The 5,629-nt window shown below is 50.5% G+C and overlaps 1 pseudogene; it reads left to right on the top strand.

Annotated features, from left to right (window-relative positions):
• The first annotated feature begins 430 nt into the window (after window positions 1-430).
• Window positions 431-5,286, top strand: LOC123187499 (heat shock 70 kDa protein BIP5-like; annotated as a pseudogene).
• The last annotated feature ends 343 nt before the right edge of the window (window positions 5,287-5,629 follow it).

The following is a 5,629-nucleotide window of genomic DNA, read 5'->3' as shown; positions in this document are numbered from 1 at the left end:
CGCTTGTCGTTATTTGGTCGCTTTGGCTATGTAGAAATGATAAGATTTTTAACGATAAAAGTACTTCTCTGTTGCAGGTTATCTACAGATGTACCGGGACTCTTCGTTTATGGTCCTCTTTACAACGCATGGAGAATCGAGACTTGTTTACGAAGGTGTGTACACGATTGGAGGCTACGGCGAGGGATACTTTTACCCAACATGGGTGACAGCATGATCTAAGGATTGACCCCCCTCCACATTAGGTGTTATACGGACTCTACATGTTTCGTTGTAATTCGCCTCTTTATTTTTATTTTATGTGAGAGGATCTTATTTGGCTGTGCGCATCTTAGTTATGCAGAGGCCGGGTGTAATGCTTAAATCCTTTAAGTAATAAAGCGCCCCTTTTCGAAAAAAGCTGTCCTCCAAATCGATATGGGCCAAGTCCATGGCTCGTCGTGCTGTGGAGGCACTGCTCGTCATCTGGTTCCTCCTCCTACCCCTCACGGCATCGAGCTTCCTCGTCACAGAGAGCAGGCGCCGGTCCGGCGAGACTGGCGACGAGGTGCTCGGCATCGCACTCGGCGCGACACACTCGTGCATTGCCACCGTACACCCGGACGGCTCCATCAAGATCGTCCCCGACGACCAGGGCAACCGCGTCACCCCCGCGTGGGTCGCCTTCACCGACGACGGACAGAGGCTCGTCGGCGAGGCCGCCAGGCAACGGCGGAGCTATGTTATGACCTGAGGGGGCCGTGGCCCCCCCAGCCCAAACGATTTTATTTCATTACTACTAGGTAGCAGTGGCCCCTGCTGGCTGCAGCTCGGCTTAATCCATCTTCACGCACAGTGCAGCAACGAACTAAGCCATCTTCAGGCACGTGCTTCTCAGCTCATGTGTGTAAATTATATCTAGTGTGCATGCAGTCACTAGAATAGCCTGCGAACTTATTGTATTCATCCACAAAGGGGTTACAAGTATATAAGAAGAGTACAGAGAGAGAGAGAGAGAGTAGAGCAGCGGCAGCACATGACTAGCTGAAGTATTTAGGCAGCGGATGACTCGTTCAGTCTAACAATGTGGTGTGCTTCATCTCAACTAGCTGCCCCCGCCATGACGCACAGCCTAAATCTGAAGAGCGTTGCCTGTACATCAACCAAGGTTTTGGATCCCGAGCGAACCTTTTTTCTCGTGGGCCACCGGAATTTGCGGTTACCACGAAATTCCGGAAAAATTTCGCACGAAATTTCAAATCAAATTTTGAATTCAAATTTTTTTTGAAGTAGATATAGATAGGCTTATCAGTCCTAAATAACACTAACGGTTCTCTGGCCTAGTGGCTATTAGGTAGCTGCTACCACCTGTGTAGAAGTCCCGAGATCGAACCCTGGTCGCCCCACAATTTAGCATTGTTTTTTAACTTTTGCATCCTCAAAAAGAAATAAGAAGCAAATGGCCAGATTCGAACCCGCGTCTAGCACAAGGTTGGCTTTACCACTAGGCCGCAAGTAGCCCTACGGTTGGATAAGAGATGGCATGTATTTAACTATGCTGTGAGCGTTTGAATTCAAAATTTTCAAATTATTCGAGATTTTTTGCTCGGTATGCGTAGTTCTCTAGGGGGGGGGGGGGGGGGCGGTAAACTCGGTAACCGCGCGAGATCTCGGAATTTCGCTCGGTACCCAAAACAGTGACATCAACACTGATGTACAATGAGTCAAACTGGGGTTTTTTCTTGTGTGGTTTGATATAACTAATTGGGAAGTTTTTGATGATGGCACTACAATTTTCTCTCTAAGTGGCAGTTGGTCAGCCGTTGATTGTACTATTGGACTATACACATTCTAAATCAGTTTTACTAAGTCTCCGCCGATTAAGACTTCGTTATGTCTTAGTCGATACTATATCCCTTAGATCTTGCATAGAGAATTGTACATTCTTTCCTTCAGTTTTTTCTTTTTCTTTTTATATACTATATCATTCGACTGAGGCTTGGTTAAGTCTCAGTCAACCGAGACCTAGCTACACTTATTATAAATTTCCTCTCAGCAGCAGTTGCTTATCATGGATTTTTTGTCTTTCGCCCCCCCCCCCCCCCCCCCCCCCCCCCCTCACCTCCGCCACTGCCGCCAGGGACCAGTACGCCGCCAACCCGAACCGCACCATCTATGGCGCCAGGCGCCTCCTGGGACGGCGGTTCAGCGACGCCGACCTGCAGCGGGGCGTGGAGACCTTGCCGTACGCCGTCGTCGACCGGGACGGGATGCCGTACGTCCGGGTGGAGGTGGGCGAGGACGACGTGCGGTTGCTCAGGCCCGTGGAGATCACTGCCGCGGTGTTCGCAGACATGATGGACAGGGCGGCGGCCCACCTGGGCAGGAAGGTCACGCGGGCGGTGCTCACCCTGCCCGCCCACTACACCGGCGCGCAGCTGTACGCTACCAAGCAGGCCGGCATCCTCGCCGGCCTCGACGTCCTCCGCTTGGTAAGGGAGCCCGTCACCGCCGCCATCGCCTACGGCCTCGACAAGCATAGGGGCGACGCGAGGAACATCCTCGTGTTCGACCTCGGCGGCAGCACGCTCGACGTCGCCGTGCTCACCCTCGACCAAGGCATGTTCGAGACCATGGCGAGCCGCAGCGACGCCCACCTCGGCGGTGACGACTTCGACCGGCGAATCGCGGGCTACTTCGTCGAGCTGATCCAGCGGAAGCACGGCCGGGACGTCACCGGCGACGACCGCGCGATGCACAGGCTGCTGCGGGAGTGCGAGCGCGCCAAACGGGCGCTGAGCGACCAACACCATGTGCTCGTGGAGCTCAAGGCGGTGTTGGATGGCGTCGACCTATCGGAGACGCTCACCAGGGTGCTGTTCGAGGAGCTCAACCAAGACCTCTTCTTGAAGACGATGGCTTCGTTGAACAAGGCCTTGGAGGACGCCGAGCTGGAGAAGGGAGACATCGACGATGTCATCCTCATGGGCGGCAGCAGCAGGATCCCCATGGTGCGGCAGCTTGTCAAGGACTACTTCGACGGCAAGGAGCCCGTCAACGTTGACGGGATCAACCCTGACGAGGCCGTCGCCTACGGGGCCGCAGTACAGGGGAGCTATCTGACCGGACACCATGACGACGAGACGACCGCCCTGGGCCTCTGGGAGGTAGGGGCCCCAACCCACGTAGTAGTAGTATATTATACAGTAAGGCCCAAGCCCACCATGTAGCTAGCACTCACGGGCTGAAAGAATCGATAGCTAGTTTAGCTACGGTGCTGCAGCGCTCCATCGATCTCCTTCGGTCTCGTCTCCAGTTTCCTCGCCCCCTCGGCTCCTCCCCAAATTCTCCAATCCCAAAGAACAGTGCCGCCGCTCCGGTGCACTTCCAAATTCGAGGCGCTGCTCTGTGCATCCATTAATGGAGACCAACGATGCTATTCCTCTCCCCAATCATATCTCTTTGCATCCTCAACGTTCCACATCTGATTGCAGATGCTTGAGGCATCACCGCATCAGAGATGGTACGTCTACCTCCTTCCCCTAATCAGGTACTCTTTTGATTCAGTGTTAAATAGCCCGGCACTCCGCCTCTGATTGCTCCATCTGACATCTCCAATTCTTCTCTTCCTAGTTCTTACTCTATTGGCCTGTTCTTCAAAACTTCATTGGATCCATGCGCAAAAACAAAACAAAAAGCTTCATTGGATCCAGGGATTAGAAGGGGAGACGGGGAATGAGTGTTGTAGCCTTGCAGATCTGGGAAGCTACGTTGACAATTCGACATCAAGCCATATGCCTATGTTCAGGTGCTTTTCTCCTTGTATTGACTATTTTTCTGTAATTTTTTTGGTGATATGTCTTCTGAAAAATGTTTATCAGTGAGAAAAGAAAGTGAAAGAAAAACAGTATATTATTGCTACTTTATGCATTGAGAAAGAAAATTTGGATGAAATAAATACTGATGTGGTTGTTGACGACTTTTCTTCCAGAAGTGCTAGGAGAAATAACAAGATCTGCATGTGTTTTTTTTCACCTCCCTTGCTGTTTTAGTTCAAAGTCCATCAATCTATGCTTGTATTTACTAAATTGCTTTGGACATACAATATATTCTGAATTTTTATTTGTACACAAGGGCGCCATTTTGTCGTCCCGCCCCAGGTCCCCGAATATGTATGGACCGGCCCTGCAACGACAAGATGTTTTTTGGTACAGTTACTTGTTCCGCCTCCCTCACCTTGACAAGATTTTTATGACGATGCAGTTAAGACTCTCGATTGATAAGAAAAAATATATGCAGGGATAGTTGACGTGCCGCAGCCCGCTATCGGCATCGAAGCCGCCGACGGGGCCATGGTGAGCTGATCCGGAGGGACGCCGGCTACCCGGCAAAGGGGACGCATGTCATCACCACGTACTGGGACAAGCGGAGCACCATGAAAATCAAGGTGTATGAGGGCGACCGAACTGAGGTCAAGGATAACAGACTCCTCTGCCAGCTTGACCTCTCTGAAATCGCACCTGCAAGGTTAGCTAGCTATTAACACCCTCCTACATCCTAGCTACTCCGAGATCACACATACATACATATTGTCAATTTGTAACGCGAATCATTCATGAATCATGATGGGCGCAGTATATGGAACAGGGGAAGGCGAGAAATCGAGGTGACCATCGAGGTGGACGAGGCGGGCACGATCCACGCCGAGGCGATGGACAAGGCCTCCGGCAAGACGGCCAAGACCAGCTATGGTTCTCATCATCGTCGGTTTAGTCAGGAAGAGTTCGACGCTATGATGCGTGAAATGGACGAGTTCGCTAGGGACGGCAAAGCTAGGTTGGAGGCCTACGTGCACAGCATCAAGGAGACCCTTGTCGCTACTGGTGACATGGAGCTGGAGGAGAAGAAGAGGGGGGAGGTGGAGGGTGAGGTGATGGCGGTGAGCAAGTGGCTCGATGGAAACACAGACAAGGCCGAGGAGGGGCACTATGAGAAGAAGCTCAGTGAGTTGCAAGGAAAAAAATATATAAGACTAGGTCTCATGGTTAGCAGGTGAGACCCGTCCTGATGGATGACAAGTAGCATTTACAAATCACAAAGCATCTAATTTCTCTCCCCCTGATTTTAAGTGGGGGTGGGGGATGCTTTGTGATTTATGAATGCCACGTGTCATCCATCAGGATGGGTCTCGCGTGAGACCTTGTCTCATAGAATTCTTCTCCGTTGCAGGGCGTGTGCGACCCGGTCATCTCGGCCATGCAGACAAGGTTGGGAGATGGCCTCGATGACTACGAGGATGAGCTTTAGGTCGTTGGATGGCAATGGCCCTCAAAATAACCATGGTTAGCATTAATCGATTAATTAATCAATTCATCACTTAGAGGTAGTACTAGCTAAATACCCCACACATAGCCACATAACAATCACAATGTCAATTTTACATGATAGAGGCATTAAATAGTGTTTCTAAACTTATTGTTTTTATTTTATTATTATAGTTTAATCGTGATTGCAATTGGTTGCCATGTCTCATACTCTCTTTTTTCAATAAAAGGGTCAACGCGTTACAACTGAAAAATATTATACCCGATCTTCCAGATAAAAGGGTCAACGCGATAAAACGGTAGACATGCATGCATTTCATTGATCA

Source organism: Triticum aestivum, chromosome 2A (genome assembly GCF_018294505.1).
Source record: "Triticum aestivum cultivar Chinese Spring chromosome 2A, IWGSC CS RefSeq v2.1, whole genome shotgun sequence".
In the NCBI taxonomy this organism is placed as follows: Eukaryota; Viridiplantae; Streptophyta; class Magnoliopsida; order Poales; family Poaceae; genus Triticum; species Triticum aestivum.
Note: the sequence above shows the minus strand (reverse complement) of the source record. Positions and strands in the feature narration are given on the sequence as shown.